The sequence below is a fragment of the Schistocerca cancellata genome, chromosome 7, assembly GCF_023864275.1.
Source record: "Schistocerca cancellata isolate TAMUIC-IGC-003103 chromosome 7, iqSchCanc2.1, whole genome shotgun sequence".
In the NCBI taxonomy this organism is placed as follows: domain Eukaryota; kingdom Metazoa; phylum Arthropoda; class Insecta; order Orthoptera; family Acrididae; genus Schistocerca; species Schistocerca cancellata.
The window spans coordinates 575,260,330-575,280,965 of NC_064632.1; positions in this window are offsets into that span (position 1 = coordinate 575,260,330).

Sequence of the window (20,636 nt, forward strand, 5' to 3'; positions counted from 1 at the left end):
ACTAAATGGAAAAGAATAGCGACGCTATGAAGAAGTAAAGTGCCGATATTTCATGAGCCGTTGCTGTAATTGCATGTGTGCTTTGTGCCACGCCATCTCGCCGCCTGCCGACTGCCTCATCGATACGAACAGGTTGAAACTTTCAGTACTGTATTCGTGTGGACCAGTGTCACTTTTGCTACATACTGTTCAATATTAACTTAAATTTTACCAGAACTGTCCTATCAATTAATTATCCTCACAGCTAACCTAGACAGGGTCCTTTCCACATGTTGTGCAATCCGAGTATCCCAAGATGAAGATTTAAAGTTTATGTTAATAATCATTACCTGCAGACCTATCTATGTTAGAATGATGTTTAAAGAACTTTGTTGTTAATGAAATACTGGACGAATAATATAGGTCTGACCAAGTTGGAAGATAATAGTGAAATTGGCTTAGTAATGAAGTTTATTTAAATTGAGACAAAAATAACAGCAGTTAAATGAGCAGGAAATAAGACAAAAAGAGTGGTAAATCATATATTGGAAATCTAGAATGCTTAAGGCTCTCAATGATCAAACTTTCACAACAGTGATCATAACAGTTTCAGGGTCCCCCCCCCCTTCTCCTTTCTTTCTTTTCTATTCATTTGAATCCTGAAGTGTACTGAACTGCTTTGACCAGCAAAGTTAAAGTCAATATAAAACCTAAATTTATCAGTGTTTTACCCTTCTTAATATTGACATTGTATGTGTGTTTCAAAAGTGCTGTTTCTAGGGTAACCTATGCCCGATTTCAGTCGGATCAATAGACAAAACGCAGTTTGTAGTAATCATTATAGTGTAATGTTGTGTATTTATAGCTTGTCCAAATTAGTACAGAAAGGGAAAATATTAGTTCAGCAGATTTTTCTGTTTCTATAATTTACCATATAAGCAGTATTACTACGTGTTGTTATGCTTGTACGTACATCCACTTGTACAAGGAAAAAACTCACTTAATGCCTAATTAGGCTGGCGACCGTGTTATTAACAATTGGTAGCATCTGCTGTGTATGTTTCTTGCCCGTCCTAACGTGTAGCTGCACTTTAGACTTACTTGACGTATCATTGTTGTTACTGAGTGAGTGTAAGTCTGATTTTGCCTCCATTCAGGTACACGCGGTCAACATATTTACTAAAATCCTTTCTTATAAGGTGAAGCCCGTCAACTTACCATAGTACAGGCTTTAAAGAGTTAACGTACGCGATAGCGTAGGCGTTACAATACCAGACACGAACACTACGAATCTGCATGTTCACAAGCATTTATCCAGTTTCATTTCGTCTTATTGTTTTTAGGAAATACATGAAACCTATTTTCGATCTTACTTAGTGGTCTGCTGTAGACGAATTAAATCAGGTGATGCTGAGGGAATTCCACTCCTGGAAATTGAAATAAGAACACCGTGAATTCATTGTCCCAGGAAGGGGAAACTTTATTGACACATTCCTGGGGTCAGATACATCACATGATCACACTGACAGAACCACAGGCACATAGACACAGGCAACAGAGCATGCACAATGACGGCACTAGTACAGTGTATATCCACCTTTCACAGCAATGCAGGCTGCTATTCTCCCATGGAGACGATCGTAGAGATGCTGGATGTAGTCCTGTGGAACGGCTTGCCATGCCATTTCCATCTGGCGCCTCAGTTGGACCAGCGTTCGTGCTGGACGTGCAGACCGCGTGAGACGACGCTTCATCCAGTCCCAAACATGCTCAATGGGGGACAGATCCGGAGATCTTGCTGGCCAGGGTAGTTGACTTACACCTTCTAGAGCACGTTGGGTGGCACGGGATACATGCGGACGTGCATTGTCCTGTTGGAACAGCAAGTTCCCTTGCCGGTCTAGGAATGGTAGAACGATGGGTTCGATGACGGTTTGGATGTACCGTGCACTATTCAGTGTCCCCTCGACGATCACCAGCGACTCTCATCGCTGAAGACGACACGTCTCCATTCGTCCCTCCATTCACGCCTGTCGCGACACCACTGGAGGCGGGCTGCACGATGTTGGGGCGTGAGTGTACGGCCAGTGTAGGAGATCGCTCCCCACACCATGATGCCGGGTGTTGGCCCTGTGTGCCTCGGTCGTATGCAGTCCTGATTGTGGCGCTCACCTGCACGGCGGCAAACACGCATACGACCATCATTGGCACCAAAGCAGAAGCGACTCTCATCGCTGAAGACGACACGTCTCCATTCGTCCCTCCATTCACGCCTGTCGCGACACCACTGGAGGCGGGCTGCACGATGTTGGGGCGTGAGCGGAAGACGGCCTAACGGTGTGCGGGACCGTAGCCCAGCTTCATGGAGACGGTTGCGAATGGTCCTCGCCGATACCCCAGGAGCAACAGTGTCCCTAATTTGCTGGCAAGTGGCGGTGCGGTCCCCTACGGCACTGCGTAGGATCCTACGGTCTTGGCGTGCATCCGAGCGTCGCTGCGGTCCGGTCCCAGGTCGACGGGCACGTGCACCTTCCGCCGACCACTGGCGACAACATCGATGTACTGTGGAGACCTCACGCCCCACGTGTTGAGCAATTCGGCGGTACGTCCACCCGGCCTCCCGCATGCCCACTATACGCCCTCGCTCAAAGTCCATCAACTGCACATACGGTTCACGTCCACGCTGTCGCGGCATGCTACCAGTGTTAAAGACTGCGATGGAGCTCCGTATGCCACGGCAAACTGGCTGACACTGACGGCGGCGGTGCACAAATGCTGCGCAGCTAGCGCCATTCGACGGCCAACACCGCGGTTCCTGGTGTGTCCGCTGTGCCGTGCGTGTGATCATTGCTTGTACAGCCCTCTCGCAGTGTCCGGAGCAAGTATGGTGGGTCAGACACACCGGTGTCAATGTGTTCTTTTTTCCATTTCCAGGAGTGTAGATAGGAAATAAAGTAGTAAATGAGTTTTGCTATCTGGGGAGAAAAATAACTGATGATGGTTGTAGTAGAGAGGATATATAGACTGGCTCTGGCAAGGAAAGCGTTTCTGAAGAAGAGAAGTCTGTTAACATCGAGTGCAGATTTAAGTGTCAGGACGTCTTTTCTGAAAGTATTTGTATGGAATGTAGCCATGTACGGAAGTGAAACATTCACGATAAACAGTTTAGACAAGAAGAGAAAAGAAGCTTTCGAAATATAGTGCTACAGAAGAGTGCTGTTGATTAGATGGGTAGATCACGTAAATAGCGATGAAGTACTGAACAGAATTGGGGAGAAAAAGAATTTGTTCCACAACTTGACTAGAAGAAGGGATCAGTTGGTAGGACATGACCTCAGGCATCAAGGGATCACCAATTTAGTATTGGAAGGAAGCTTGGAGGGTAAAACTCGTAGAGGGGGACCAAGAGATGAATACACTAAGCAGATTCAGAAGGATGTAGGTTGCAGTAGTTACTCGGAATCGAAGAAGCTTGCACAGGATAGAGTAGCATGGAGAGCTGCACCAAATCAGCCTCTGGACTGTAGACCACAACAACAACAATAGGTATGGTGCTATTGGTACAACTGTCGATAGCGCAGCAAGCCATTTATTTTCACTTAAAAAATTACTCTACAAATTCCCTCAGAACACTGATAATTACGCCATAACTCTGTATTTAATCGCCAGCCACTAATAAAATTTCACACTGCCGCAATCAACCTTGTTTTCGCTCGTAAACGCAGTTACGACACAATATTGTTGTTGGCCACCGAATGCTCGTTAGGTGCAGTCTGACATCAGCGGCGCACACAGTCTATTCTAGGATCCGTGGTCTCATTTACACCACACCCTCATTATTTCGCCTACTCAGGTCTGGTCCTTGATCGATTTCTTTTTTCTGCTTATTCTCCACGATATTTCCCAGCATGCACCTCTTCACCGTCCGCCAAGCAACCCTTAGGCTCGATGCATACGAGAGAGGAACGGCCGCTCCTGCTGACGGCGAGACCGCAGCATCAGAAATTACTTCAGTGCCTGTACTTCGTTCATCGTAAGAGTAAACCTGATGTAAACAAACACAAACGCGATGATTGGTCAGCAGCCGTAGCTCTCTTACGCTGGTGCTGCTGCGTTGGAAGTAGGTCCAACTTACGTATTAGATGTCTTACCACTATGTCACTGCAAATGAAACTTTAACACATTCTGGTGTATAAACAGCCATCAAAGTTTTCCTTAATCACACTTTAGCTACATAATTTTCATTTGAAAAATTGTGTAGTCACAGTGTCTACTTTGATTGTCTCGTTGTTCATACGTAGCGTGAAACTGGATGACACTGCTTCCTGCTTCTTAGTGAAACACGCGCGCGGAACACCGTTCATGGCGAGAAACAAGTTGTTGTTAAAGTTTTTCACAAGTTTAGAGAGAAAAATCAGCGTTGACGGTTTTCGAGAAACAAAATGGTTCAAATAGCTCTGAGCACTATGGGGCTCAACATCTGAGGTCATCAGTCCCCTAGAACTTAGGACTACGTAAACCTAACTAACCTAAGGACATCACACACCTGCATGCCCGAGGCAGGATTCGAACCTGCGACCGTAGCGGTCGCGCGGTTCCAGAATGAAGCGCCTAGAACCGCTCGGTCATAGCGGCCGGCTTTCGAGAAGCACTGTACACTAAAAATAAAACGACTGTTTCAAAATACTCGTGGCGTACTGGGTTGTGTCGTAGATAGGTACGTTTTTGTGCCGGTGGGCGGCGGTTCTAAACTCGTTGTGGCCTACAATGATTTTTTTTGTTTGGTTTTTTCACCAAAAATGCACGTCTTCTAGTTTCTAATTACATATCTCACGCAAAATTCCGGTTTTCATTCCAAATACACATTCTTAATTATCGACATGTCATAAAATTTTTGTGAAGGAAAACAATACACAATTCGATGTTTGGGAGAGGAAATGAAATATCAAATAATCCTTGTTTAAATATACCCCTTGTTTTGTACGACAGATATGGTCTCACACGATTCAGAAGCATCGTAGACACACAGAAAATATTAATTTTCTCGGTGTCGGGCGCACTGTACAAATGCTTTTTTTTTTTTTACAGTTGTCGTCTCAACACCGCAATCTGAGTTCAACAGGGCTGATCTGGAGCCAAGTTAAGGGATTTGCTGCGAGAAACAATAAGACTGGAGCTAATGCACGAAGCCTTGCACGTCATAAAAGAGGAGGAGGAAATGTGGATTTTTTGGAAGCTTAGGATTCTGTTGCTGATCGCCCCTCAACAACTCAGCAGTACTGAAATGTATTCCTCAGAGTCCGATATAGAAGGAGTTCAGAGATTACCACACGAATGAGTGTAATACCTGCCGTTGTGACCGAGCGGTTCTAGGCGCTTCAGTCTGGAACCGCGCGACCGCTACGATCGCATGTTCGAATCCTGAATCGGGCATGGATGTGTGTGATGTCCTTACGTTAATTAGGTTTAAGTAGTTCTAAGTTCTAAGGGACTGATGGCCTCTGATGACCTCAGATGTTAAGTTCCATAGTGCTCAGAGCCATTTGAACCTTCAGTGGCTTCAATATTTAACTACATGGTGAAATCCCAGCAGTCGCTTTTACGCCAAACATAGCTTATACAGAAAAACTGCCCTTGTTAAAGACAGGAATCACTCTTGCTTTTAATTGGAGTACTATGTTGGCTAACATTGAGAGTATGTTATGTTTCCCGTCCGGTCACCTAAGAAGCGTATCTCCCGAGTCTTACCATGGATTATTTACTTCCTTATTAAAAATTAAATGACATTCAAAGCTATATTGTTCACTGCTCGCCTCTTTTTACGTCAAATTCAAAATGGCTCTGAGCACTATGGGACTCAACTGCTGTGGTCATAAGTCCCCCAGAACTTAGAACTACTTAAACCTAACTAACCTAAGGACAGCACACAATACCCAGCCATCACGAGGCAGAGAAAATCCCTGACCCCGCCGGGAATCGAACCCGGGAACCCGGGCGTGGGAAGCGAGAACGCTACCGCACGACCACGAGATGCGGGCTTTTACGTCATTACTCTAAATGTTCATATCATAGCAGGTTAGTTAGATCACATGCCTGGCCAGTGCTGTCCAAGTTAAACGCGCTGGTAAAGCTGTTACCCCGTATAATCGCTGAGTCGATGTACGCGTAACGCCCAGCGTAATACGTATCCGCTCTACGTGATACTAAATCCAATGAGGTTCCAGAAAACGCGGAATAATATAGAGTGTAATGTTTAAATGAGGTTTATTCCTATGACGAACGTAGTGCAGATACCCGGCAGCATCGCAGCGGTAATCGGCGCAGCAGTACTAGATTGGAAGCTAACCAGTATAAACGTAGGCATAGCTTGTGAACACATCAAGACCCAGTGGTTAGTTCACAGTTGCTGAAAGGAACGTAGTAGCCAGTGTTTACATATTTAAGAGAAGATCAAATTACCTTTACTTCCGAAAGAACGTACAGTCATCTGACGAATTAACAGGAAAAGCAACAGCTGTAGCGTAAACTGTTCATCTATTCCAAACATATGAGCAGTGGCTACAGTCGATATGCATTATCAATACAGAATCCGCCTTACAACACTGCGTAAAATAGTAGAGTGGAAAGTTTATAAAGCTGTATGGGACGTCTTGCGTAAAGAGTGGATACTGTAATTCACAGAAGAAAGGTGACTGAAAAATGCCAGAGGATTTAAAAAGCATGGTATATTACCTGGATAACGAAGTCCCATTGACCCATGGAGGCACACTATGTGATCAAAAGTATTCTGACACCTGGCTGAAAATGACACAAGACCGTGGCGCCCTCCATCGGTAATGCTGGAATTGAACGAGGTGTTGGCCCACCCTTAGCCTCGATGACAGCCTCCACTCTCGCAGGCATACGTTCAATCCGTTGCTCGAAGGATTCTTGGCGAATATCAGCCCATTATTCACCGACTGCCGCACTGAGTAGAGGTATCGATGTCTGTCGGTGAGGTCTGGAACGAAGTCGGCGTTCCAAAACATCCCAAAGGTGTTCTGTAAGATTCAGGTCAGGACTCTGTGCAGGCCAGTCCATTACAGGGATGTTATTGCCGTGCAACCACTCCGCCACAGGCCGTGCATTATGAACAGGTGCTCGATCGTTTTGAAAGATGCAACCACCATCCCTGAATTGCTCTTCAACTGTGGGAAGCAAGAACGTCCTTAAAACATCAATGTAGGCCTGTGCTGTGATAGTGACACGTAAAACAAGGGGTGCAACCCCCTCCATGAAAAACACGACCACACCATAACACCACCGCCTCCGAATTTTACGAGGTGCATTCAAGTGCTAAGGCCTCCGATTTTTTTTCTCCAGACTGGAAAGAGATAGAAACATGCGGATTGTTTTAAAATAAGGCTGCCGGCCGGAGTGGCCGCGCGGTTAAAGGCGCTACAGTTTGGAACCGCACGACCGCTACGGTCGCAGGTTCGAATCCTGCCTCGGGCATGGATGTGTGTGATGTCCTTAGGTTAGTTAGGTTTAAGTAGTTCTAAGTTCTAGGGGACTTATGACCACAGCAGTTGAGTCCCATAGTGCTCAGAGCCATTTTTTTTAAAATAAGGCCGCGTTCATTGTCAATACGCCCAGAGATGGCAGCACCGTACGGCAGATGGAATTTTACCACCAGCGGCGAGAATGAGAACTGTTTTAAATACTTAAAATGGCGACGTTTTCCTTACTTGAACAGCGTGCAATCATTCGTTTTCTGAATTTGCGTGGTATGAAACCAATTGAAATTCATCGATAGTTGAAGGAGACATGTGGTGATGGAGTTATAGATGTGTCGAAAGTGCGTTCGTGGGTGCGACTGTTTAATGAAGGCAGAACATCGTGTGACAACAAACCGAAACAACCTCGGGCTCGCACAAGCCGGTCTGACGACACGATCGAGAAAGTGCAGAGAATTGTTTTGGGGGATCGCCGAATGACTGTTGAACAAATCGTCTCCAGAATTGGCATTTCTGTGGGTTCTGTGCACACAATCCTGCATGACGACCTGAAAATGCGAAAAGTGTCATCCAGGTGGGTGCCACGAATGCTGACGGACGACCACATGGCTGCCCGTGTGGCATGTTGCCAAGCAATGTTGACGCGCAACGACAGCACGAATGGGACTTCCTTTTCGTCGGCTGTGACAATGGAAGAGACGTGGATGCTATTTTTCAATCCAGAAACAAAGCGCGAGTCACCTCAATGGAATCACACAGATTCACCGCCACCAAAAAATTTCGGGTGACCGCCAGTGCTGAAAAAATGATGGTGTCCATGTTCTGGGACAGCGAGGGCGTAATCCTTACCCATTGCGTTCCAAATGGCACTACGGTAACAGGTGCATCCTACGAAAATGTTTTGAAGAACAAATTCCTTCCTGCACTGCAACAAAAATGTCCGGGAAGGGCTGCGCGTATGCTGTTTCACCAAGACAACGCACCCGCACATCGAGCTAACGTTACGCAACAGTTTCTTCGTGATAACAACTTTGAAGTGATTCCTCATGCTCCATAATCACCTGACCTGGCTCCTAGTGACTTTTGGCTTTTTCCAACAATGAAAGACACTCTCTGTGGCCGTACATTTACCAGCCGTGCTGCTATTGCCTCAGCGATTTTCCAGTTGTCAAAAGAGACTCCTAAAGAAGCCTTCGCCGCTGCCATGGAATCATGGCGTCAGCGTTGTGAAAAATGTGTGCGTCTGCAGGGCGATTACGTCGAGAAGTAACGCCAGTTTCATCGATTTCGGGTGAGTAGCTAATTAGAAAAAAAAATCGGAGGCCTTAGAACTTGAATGCACCTCGTACTGTTGGCACTACACACACTGGCAGATGACGTTCACTGGGCATTCGCCATACATACACCCTGCCACATTGTGTACCGTTATCCGTCACTCCACACAACGTTTTTCCACTGTTCAATCGCCAAATGTTTAGGCTCCTTACACCAAGCGAGGCGTCGTTTGCCATTTACCGGCGTTGTGTGTAACTTATTAGCAGCCTTTCGGTCATGAAATCCCAGTTTTCTCACCTCCCGCCAAGCTGTCATGGTACATACAGTGGATCCTGGAATTCCTGTGTGATGGTCTGGATAGATGTCTGTCTATTAAACATTACGACCATCTTCAACTGTCGGCGGTCTCTGTCAGTCAACAGACGAGGACGGCCTGTACGCTTTTGTGCTGTACGTGTCCCTTCACGTTTCCACTTAACTATCACATCGGGAACAGTGGATCTAGGGATGTTTAGGAGTGTGTAAATGTCGCGTACACACGTATGACGCAAGTGACACCCAATCGCCTGACCACGTTCGAAGTCCGTGAGTTACGCTGAGAGCCCCGTACTGCTCTATCACGATGTCTAATGAATACTGAGGTTGCTGATATGGTGTACCTGGCAGTAGGTGGCAGCACAATGCCCGTAATATGAAAAAAATATTTTTGGTGGTGTCCAGATAGTTTTGATCACATAGTAGGTCACTTGACAGTGGAAGAAATGTTTTCGCTGATTACTTTAGAGACAATTTAGGTAAAGTACCAAGGTAATACAAAAATTTTTAAATCTGGTCGATAGTTACTGTAGTGAAAACAGACTCAGTTTATTCTTGAATTTACCTACAATAATAATAGAAGCTGAAGAAATGTATTAAAATGTGTGATATTGCCAGAACTTGAATACAGGTCTCCTGCTAAGTAGGGTTATGTGCTAGCCATTACACCAGCTTCTGTAATTTGTATAAGTAAAGTTGAGACTCATATGTCTCAAGGAAACTAATTACATCAGATCGGTAGACCACCATGTCTGAGGTACAGACAGTATTTCCCCATCACGTACAAACCTGGGGTGCTATTGCAGTAACGGAGAGCCTTGGCAATGCTGAGAGTTTAAGAAGGGGGAAAAAGGCTGAATATGTTAATTGAATTTTGAGTTAAGGAGGGCATTGGACTAGTGTAGTCTGAGCAGCTGTGTTAGCTGTGTTGCTACGCTAGTGCAATGGCTAGCACACCTGCCTAACAACACGGAAACCTGGGTTCAAGTCTTGGGTGCGGTGCAAATCTTAATTAATTTCTCCAGTTTCTATCATTCTGTCTATAGCTATTGTCTATGGACACTCATACGCCTCAAGGAAAATTTAATTACATCAGATCTATATTCACTTCATATCTCCATTAAAATGTGTGCACTTAGGTATTTTATGGTTGCAATACTACAAAGCACTGGTCACACTAAAACAGATGAGGCAATAGAATTTATCGTAAACCGCTATTGTCACTTGAAGATTTATTCATTTAGAACCGCAGAGCAGAACATTTACTGCTTAGCGCTATTTCAAGTTTTAAACGGCCATATTCGTGCAGCGGGCCTGGGTTCTATTCCTGGCTGTGTCGGAGATTTTCTCCCCTGGGGGAGTGAGCGTTCTGTTGTCCCCGTCATCATTTCATCATGAGCGACATGCAAGTCGCCCAGTGTGGCGTCAACTGAAAGGGCTTGCGACTCGGGGGCCGAACGTCCGCAGTTGCGGTCGATCATTTCAATTCTCTGGCCACGTTCGAGCAAAATAGCCAGCTTCGGAACAAAGACAGAAAATAGTTTAACTGTGATGTTGTGCATACTTGCAAACCACTCGGCTCTGTTCTTAATGCTGTCATGATAATCCTTGCGAAGAGCTTCTCGTATCTCAGAGTTTTTTTTTCTTTTTTTCTTTTTCTTTTTTTTTCAGTTCACAATTCCACTTTCAAACCGATTACATTCATTGCAGTCTGGCGGCAGCTGTTGATGAAGTTGGCAGCGCATGTGCACCGCCCCATTCACTCATAGCGTTTGCTGTAGTGATGGGGAGCTCGTGAATGAGTCGTTCAAATGAAGTGTGAACTAACCACTCAATTTCAGTGAACTGGTACTTCAAACTCTTCACAGATAGTACACTCCACACTTTTTTCTAGTACACTCCCTCTCTACCCCTCTCCCTCTCCCACTACATCGGCGCTACGTCACTCATCCTCCCGTCTCTTCAGTCCTCCCTCTACTGCCTGTCGACGAATCGCTCGGTGTTTGTGGGGAAGGACAGGGTTAGGTGGGGTAGCGGCGATGAGGAGCGAGGGGAAGGTAGCGTCAGCTGCTTCCTGCAGTGCTGACGTCATTACCCGCGACTATTTGTGCAGTTCAGTTATACTTCGCGTCTACGGGTATCCTACCGTTGGCAGCGCTTGCAGACAAATGAATATTAAAGATGCAAACGAACAGGCTGGCTGTGTGAGCACGCACAGCCAACACGAAAATAAAATGCTTATCTTGTGAGTCTGGAACTGAAGCATGCGTGGAATCTACGCTTGAAAGGTAATCGTTCATGTAGGAATGTTTATCTCTGACACATTATCGAAATAATTACACTAAATGTCAATTTAAGAATTGTTCTAATTAAATTAAAAAAAAATACATATGAATAAACATCAACGGATTTGGCGAATGTTCAGAGATTTCCGTTTAAAAACAAGATTTGTTCCACATTTTTTTTTCCTGTCGGGCGATTTCTTCTGTCTGTTATAAGGTGTCCCGCCTTCGAGAACACTGTTTCAAACGGCGTGGAGATTCCAACAATACACAGTCGTATTTTTCCAAGTTCAAAGAGCGAGGGGTATACTGACAGCCCTTCAGACCACCACTGAATTGGATTGCCTTATCTCTGTAGCAGGGGCTCTTGTAAATATTTGTCCACTTCCACTGTTCCAGCAGCTCTCGGGTGTGGATTACTCTGCAGCCTGGAAAACACTTCATCAAATTCGAGCCAGAGACTAGAAGTAGATTCAGTGGTTGGAACTGAGATTGTTGTAGTAGCAGTGGATGTGTTGGTCACAAATTTCTCACAGTGCCTGATCGGGGTTAATTTCACCTTCTGAGCAGAATTTTTATCAGAAAAACCATGTAATTTGAACCGGGGATCCAATGAAGTCGCTTCTGCGAAAATGGAATTTTCCTCTATATTTCGCAATCGTCGTTTTAGGTCTTCAGCTAACTTTTCGGCCATCTGTTGCACGTCTACATGAATTTCAGTGTTATTAACAAACCTACAACACCGTTTTTTCAACGAGAGACTAAGGAGTGTAACTTTAGAAGCAGTGACAACATTTTCACTCGACATTTGCTCGGTGCGGTCTCTGAAAACTTTCAACACGTCACAGGCTTGTGTTACGCTTGCAATGTCCTCTGCAGTCAGTTTGGAAGATCCGGATAATTCAGAGTGATAACTGTCATTAGGGAATTCTTAACCCGGATTATTCTTCGCAGCATATCATGGGTTGAATTCCATCTTGTAACAGTGTCCTGTTTTAGTGTCAGAACACTATGTTGAAGGGCAAATAATCCTTTACAACAGTCTCCAGAAGTGCGAAATCTATCTCCTGATTTCTTTTGTTCGAAAGAGGTTTCGAAAAATACGTGGGTAATGTTCCGTGATATTGATGTCTGCTGTCTGATAATGAAATGATACTGTTATTTCCTGGCACCGACTGCTGTTCGCTTCTGGCAATTGCTGATGTTGGTTCCGGATTGTCCGGGTTATTTGTCCACGAAATATCGGAAATTGCAGGAGCAGGGGCGCTCAGCGCCTGACTGACAATGACACTGTTGGATGCAGCACTCGAACATGACGCGCTAGATTAAATGTATTTCCTCCTTTACATGAAATACACTTAGAATAACAGTTGCACTTTGCTTTCCCATCACCTAAATCGGCGAAGGCTTAAGCCCCAAATTTCACTACTTTTACGCGATCGCGAGTTGCTAGCCATGTATAAGAGTGAACATACACAAAAACTGCTTTCCGAATAAAATAAAGAGGGATTTTACCTGAAATCATACCAATGACTACAGGTGACAGTTTACGTTTTGAAATTGGAGGGTTATTATTCTCGACAAAAATAAAATCTACACGAAAACTTCTGAATAATTACTTAACGTAGGTACATAGGCTTTGTGACAGTGGTAAACACACTTATTCTGTTTTGGATTAAATTTTAAAAGGAACATAAAATTGGACTGCTTTTCGTTGGTAGCCCTAGTTTTCAGTCCATGAATACAACAAATAAGGTTTCACTTGGCAGATAAGGACTTTTTTGAGCGTTTCATGAGAAAATGTCGAGGAAGATTAAATGTAATGCCTTCTTTATATGTGACAGGCTTCTCTGTTTATCTTTCCTTTGTCCCCTTCGACCATGCTCTATTTAAGTTAACTCAGACGCTGTAAGAGCGTAAAACGTTGCGTGCACGATACTGCATAGTTCGGCCATCTGTTGGTAAAATTATGAAGTATTACGAAGCTTTATTGTACGAGCGAGGCGAAGCGAGCGTAGCTGCAGCTGAGCGGCGAACTGGGCAACTTCGCCATGCTTCCGTACTTCGTGAATGAACTACTTTATTTGAACGCTTCACGGCAAAGAGTGAATTGAATGAAGTAGTTCACGGGAATGAACGAGTTCGACCCATCTCTGGTTTGTTGCTACGTCAGTGCCGTAGTAAGTAAGGCTGCAGTGCTTCCCACGCGCTTTTGAAACGCGCGAGTAAACAACACGGCGAGCTCGCAACAGTATATCGCTCGAGTGCATCGAGTCTTAGACTTTGAATGGGTATAGAGGTAAATGTCCATGTCTTACTACGAAACGTAAAAATTGGTAATACACACTGATTGTAAAGCTACTTTTAAGACACATTTACATATACATGGATACTCTGCAAATCACCTTTAATTGCCTGGCAGAGAGTTCATCGAACCACCTTCACAATAATTCTCTATTATTCGAATCTCGAACACCGCGCTGAAAAAACGAACAGCGATATCTTTTCGTGCAACCTCTGATTTCCCTTATTTTATTACGGTGATCATTTCCTCCTATGTAGTTCGACGGCAACAAAATACGAGTATTTTCGCATTCGGAGGAGAATGTCGGTGATTGAAATTTCGTGAGAAGATTCCGCTGCAACGAAAAACGCCTTTCTTTTAATGATGTTCACACCAAATCCTGTATCATTTCGGTGTCACTCTCCCCCCTATTTCGCGATAATACAAACGTGCTGCCCTTCCTTGAACTCTTCCATTCGTCCGTGTTTGCTTAGAAAAACAGTAATATCAGAAATTGAGTCCGCCTTGATGCAAAACACCGTGTTATTCGTTTATTTCTTTAGTATCCCAAACTAGTTTCGGCGAAAAATATCACCATCATCAGTGGGGTTTTTAATCTTATTTATTGCATGTTACAGCATGTTTTAAGCAATTATTGGCGCTGTTTCTGACATATTTTCTGTGCTCTTTTTCTTCTGTTGCCGTCTTTTTACTTAGCGAACATCATGTCATGTTCGTTGGATGGTATGCGGCTGCTTTTTACACAGGAAAACAAAACTTTTGCACTTTGTTTCTGGATCTGCTACTTTCGCACGTTCGATCCTGCCTCGGGCATGGATGTGTGTGAAGTCCTTAGGTTAGTTAGGTTTAAGTAGTTCTACGTCTAGGGGACTGATGACCTTAAAAGTTAAGTCCCATAGTGCTTACAGCCATTTGAACCACACAGAGGACGAATTGAGCAAGCCTGTCATGCTATTCCGTTGGAAACAACAAAACTAACATGTCGCTCAGCCGTAACTCATTGTCGACGGTGTATTGCGATGGAAGACACCAGTTTGAACATTTACCACCTTAAGTCGGACCATGAGGCACCTAACGCCACTAAAATTGTATTTCTTGTCCCTCTCATTACAAGATATGTTCGTTTTCAAAGAAGGTATACATTATTTTTGGACACAGGTGACGCATACTGCAGGGCGAGTAACGGGCCAGCAGAAGTAGGTACCGAAAGCTGGTTGAAACCAGACATAAATAGCTGCGAAACTTTGAACTCTGATTGGACAATGTTAAGGAAGGATAGGACTGGTGCTATGGGAGGTGGTGTGTTCACTGCAGTTAAAAGCTGTTTAAGTGCAGTTGAGATCGATACTGGGTCGGACTGTGAAATAGTCTGGATAAAGCTGTCAATCTGACAAGGATTGACCATTGTAATAGGATGTTTTTATAGACCACCAGCATCCACAACAAACGTCGCAGAACGTTTCAGGGAAAGCCTTGAGTACATAGGAAGTAAATACCCAAATTATCCGATAGTTATAGGTGGAGACTTTAATCTGGCATCCACTGACTGGGAAAATTACACGTTTATGACAGGGGTCAGAAGCAAAGACTCGTGTGAAGTTATCCTAGGAGCGCTCTCATCATACAACCTTGAGCAATGGGTTAGAAAACCAACTGGAGATGGGAACATATTAGATATCTTGGCGACAAATAGACCTGATCAGGTATTAGCGACCATAACGTCGTTGTGGCTTCAATGTCAGTGGAGCTTGCAAAAAAACAGCGTAGAGTTTTCTTGTTTGGAAAAGCAAATAAAAGTGTCATTAATGAATATCTTCACAGGAAGTTGCTGAGAAAGCAGAGAATTTTGCACAGTCACTTTAAACGTAGTCATTGCCCCGCTGACAAACAGAAATTATGCGAAATGAAAGCAGCTGTCAAGGGGTCGATGAGACATTGTTTTAACGAATTTGAAAGCAATGTTTTATCTGCGGATTCTAAAAATACCCCCAAAAAATTTTGGTCGTACGTAAAATCTATGAACGCAACACATAATTCAGTACCTTCTCTTGCTGACAGTACGGATTATGTAACGGATGATGACAAACAGAAGGCCAAAATTCTAAACCTAGCTTTCAAAAACTCGTTTACGGTAGAAGACTGCAGCACCATTCCCCCTTTCAATTACCGACCAACGCAAGAATGGCTGACATAGTGTCTAGTGTATCTGGGATTGTAAAACAGTTAAGATCCTTAGACGCCAGTAAGGCATCGGGCCCAGACGGTATCCCCATAAGATTATATGTTGACTATGCTACAAATATCGCACCATTTTTATTCATCATCTATCACAGATCATTGGAATAGCAGAAAGTTTCACGGGACTGGAAGACGGCCCAGGTCACAGCAATCTATAAAAAGGGTAGAAAATCAGATGCACATAATTACCAGCCAATTTCACTGACATCGATTCGTTGTAGAATCATGGAACATACACTCCTGGAAATGGAAAAAAGAACACATTGACACCGGTGTGTCAGACCCACCATACTTGCTCCGGACACTGCGAGAGGGCTGTACAAGCAATGATCACACGCACGGCACAGCGGACACACCAGGAACCGCGGTGTTGGCCGTCGAATGGCGCTAGCTGCGCAGCATTTGTGCACCGCCGCCGTCAGTGTCAGCCAGTTTGCCGTGGCATACGGAGCTCCATCGCAGTCTTTAACACTGGTAGCATGCCGCGACAGCGTGGACGTGAACCGTATGTGCAGTTGACGGACTTTGAGCGAGGGCGTATAGTGGGCATGTGGGAGGCCGGGTGGACGTACCGCCGAATTGCTCAACACGTGGGGCGTGAGGTCTCCACAGTACATCGATGTTGTCGCCAGTGGTCGGCGGATGGTGCACGTGCCCGTCGACCTGGGCCCGGACCGCAGCGACGCACGGATGCACGCCAAGACCGTAGGATCCTACGCAGTGCCGCAGGGGACCGCACCGCCACTTCCCAGCAAATTAGGGACACTGTTGCTCCTGGGGTATCGGCGAGGACCGTTCGCAACCGTCTCCATGAATCTGGGCTACGGTCCCGCACACCGGTAGGCCGTCTTCCGCTCACGCCCCAACATCGTGCAGCCCGCCTCCAGTGGTGTCGCGACAGGCGTGAATGGAGGGACGAATGGAGACGTGTCGTCTTCAGCGATGAGAGTCGCTTCTGCCTTGGTGCCAATGATGGTCGTATTCGTGTTTGGCGCCGTGCAGGTGAGCGCCACAATCAGGACTGCATACGACCGAGGCACACAGGGCCAACACCCGGCATCATGGTGTGGGGAGCGATCTCCTACACTGGCCGTACACCACTGGTGATCGTCGAGGGGACACTGAATAGTGCACGGTACATCCAAACCGTCATCGAACCCATCGTTCTACCATTCCTAGACCGGCAAGGGAACTTGCTGTTCCAACAGGACAATGCACGTCCGCATGTATCCCGTGCCACCCAACGTGCTCTAGAAGGTGTAAGTCAACTACCCTGGCCAGCAAGATCTCCGGATCTGTCCCCCATTGAGCATGTTTGGGACTGGATGAAGCGTCGTCTCACGCGGTCTGCACGTCCAGCACGAACGCTGGTCCAACTGAGGCGCCAGGTGGAAATGCCATGGCAAGCCGTTCCACAGGACTACATCCAGCATCTCTACGATCGTCTCCATGGGAGAATAGCAGCCTGAATTGCTGCGAAAGGTGGATATACACTGTACTAGTGCCGACATTGTGCATGCTCTGTTGCCTGTGTCTATGTGCCTGTGGTTCTGTCAGTGTGATCATGTGATGTATCTGACCCCAGGAATGTGTCAATAAAGTTTCCCCTTCCTGGGACAATGAATTCACGGTGTTCTTATTTCAATTTCCAGGAGTGTATTTTGTGTTCAGACATAATGACCTTTCTAGACTCTGAGAAGCTCATCTGCAGAAAACAACACGGTTTTAGGGAACAGCGGTCATGCGAGACACAGCTGGCCCTCTTTGTGCATGATATACAACAGGCTCCCAGGTTGATGCCATATTTCTCGACTTTCGAAAGGCGTTCGACTGAGTACCGCATTGTCGCTTGAACCAAAAAGTGCGCGCTTACGGTCTATCCGATGACATATGCGGTTGGATAGAAAGTTTTCTAACAGATAGAGAGCAGTATGTCGTCCTGAATGGGGTGACTTCAACAGAAACAAGGGTAAATTCAGGTCTGCCCCAGGGCAGCGTAACAGGTCCGCTGCTTTTTACGATTTACATAAACGATCTAGTTGATGGTATTGATAGCGGCATTAGACTGTTTGCCGATGACGCTGTAGCCTACAGGAAAGCAGTATCACACGAAAGTTGTGAACGAATCAATAAGGATTTGCAGAAAATAAATGCGTGGTGTAATGGCTGGCAGTTATCTCTCAATATTAGTAAGTGTAACCTACTGCATATAACATGACGAAAATCCCCATTAGTGTACGAGTACAAAATAAGTGCTAAGAATTTGTAAGCGGTAACATACGTCAAGTATCTGGGTGTGACTGTTCGAAATGATCTCAAATGGAATGATCAGATTACACAAGCAACGGGTAAGCGAACTCTAGATTGCGGTTCGTTGGTAGAATCCTGAAGCGATGCAGTCCTTCAACAAAGGAAATCGCTTACAATACGTTAGTTCGTCCAGTATTAGGGTATTGTTCGTCTGTATGGGACCCTTACCAGTTGGGTCTGATTCAAGAGATTGAGAAGGCCCAAAGAAGAGTGGCAAGGCTCTGGTACGTTTAGCCATTGCGAGAGCGTTACAAATCTCATAGAAAGTTTGAAGTGGGACACACTTGCACACAGACAACGCGCTGAACGGAAGGGGCTGCTCACTAAATTCCGAAATCCGATCTTCGCCGAGGATGTAGAGCATATATTGTTACCACCAACTTTCAAATCGTGCAATGATAACCATTCAAAGAAGAGGGAAATTAGAGCTAACACTGAGGCATTCAGACAGTCGTTTTTCCCTCATGCGATCCGCGCGTGGAGGAGAGAGGGGGGAGGGGGGAAATAAGACTTTGGCGCGAATTGTACCATCCGCCACACACCACTTGGTGGCTAGAGGAGTGTATATGTAGATGTAGATGTAGAGGTAGAAAGAAACTTTAGAAAATTACATTTCGGAATGCCAGAGGGATACGAACAAAACCAATGACACAATCGATCACGTGAACTGCAAGTGGTAAACACGAGATAGACATATGTAACTCTTTAGGCGTCTGGAGCAGGCACAAAACGTCCCACTGGCGGAAACGCACCGGGAATGAGTAAAGTGCCGAGATTTCGACATAGTTCAACGGTAGGAACCCTGCGATTGGTAGAGAGAGTTTCCACAAAATAAGAGGAATGCTCCTATTGGTCGAAAAATGCCGTGACATGGAGAACGAAAGAGCCCAGATGGGGGCGAGAGTTCAGCTACGAGAAAGACGAGAGCGAAATTATCGGGGACCCTTCTCTGAACTGGCGTCAAGTGCAGAATGGAGCGCATAATGCTCTGCATGACGCAGAGGAGAAATTTGTGTGAACACTGCATTCACTGTGGCTGACCTCCAGCTAGAAATTAGCTGTAGCGTCGTTGAGCTCCAACTGTGGAGCCAGTTAGTAAACTGTTCTTGCGAGAACTGAGAGGGCATTGTAATATGCACACTGCTCCAGCCATATGCGTTTATACCACTATAGTCTGAGACTAGGGATGAGTTCATTTTTTCTCGCATATCGAGAAACATACAGAGAGTTTCTGCTGGAAAATTCAGAAAAGGCTCAATTAGTTTTATAGGAATTTCAGAGGCGAGAGCAGTCAGACACACGACAGCTCATCGCAGCTAAGGTAAACACTTCGTCCAGAGGCGTAAGCTTGTTTCTTCACCAGCTTGCGTCCACTGTAAACTCTCGCGACCTTGGGTAATCTTTTGCTCAACTTGGCATAAAACTAACCATCCACACACAATCAATCATCATCATCATCATCATTTTAGACTGATTATGCCTTTCAGCGTTCAGTCTGGAGCATAGCCCCCCTTATACAGTTCCTCCATGATCCCCTATTCAGTGCTAACATTGGTGCCTCTTCTGATGTTAAACCTATTACTTCAAAATCATTCTTAACTGAATCCAGGTACCTTCTCCTCGGTCTGCCCCGACTCCTCCTACCCTCTACTGCTGAATCCATGAGTCTCTTGGGTAACCTTGCTTCTCCCATGCGTGTAACATGACCCCACCATCTCAGCCTGTTCGCCCTGACTGCTACATCTATAGAGTTCATTCCCAGTTTTTCTTTGATTTCCTCATTGTGGACACCCTCCTGCCATTGTTCCCATCTACTAGTACCTGCAATCATTCTAGCTACTTTCATATCCGTAACCTCAACCTTGTTGATAAGGTAACCTGAATCCACCCAGCTTTCGCTCCCATACAACAAAGTTGGTCGAAAGATTGAACGGTGCACAGATAACTTAGTCTTGGTACTGACTTTCTTCTTGCAGAGGATAGTAGATCGTAGCTGAGCGCTCACTGCATTAGCTTTGCTACACCTCGCTTCCAGTGCTTTCGCTATGTTGCCATCCTGTGAGAATATGCATCCTAAGTACTTGAAACCGTCCACCTGTTCTAACTTTGTTCCTCCTATTTGGCACTCAATCCGTTTATATTTCTTTGCCACTGACATTACTTTCGTTTTGGAGATGCTAATCTTCATACCATAGTCCTTACATTTCTGATCTAGCTCTGAAATATTACTTTGCGAACTTTCAATCGAATCTGCCGTCACAACTAAGTCATCCGCATATGCACACACAATCAATGTCATCCTAAAAATAGTACCGAACTTTGAACCAGAATCGGATGATTTATCGTAGAACTGGCCAACATCATAACGTAATTGTAAGAATAATTTTGTAAAGAAGCCCTAGTTAACATTTAATATTGTTGTGTTTAGGATTATTT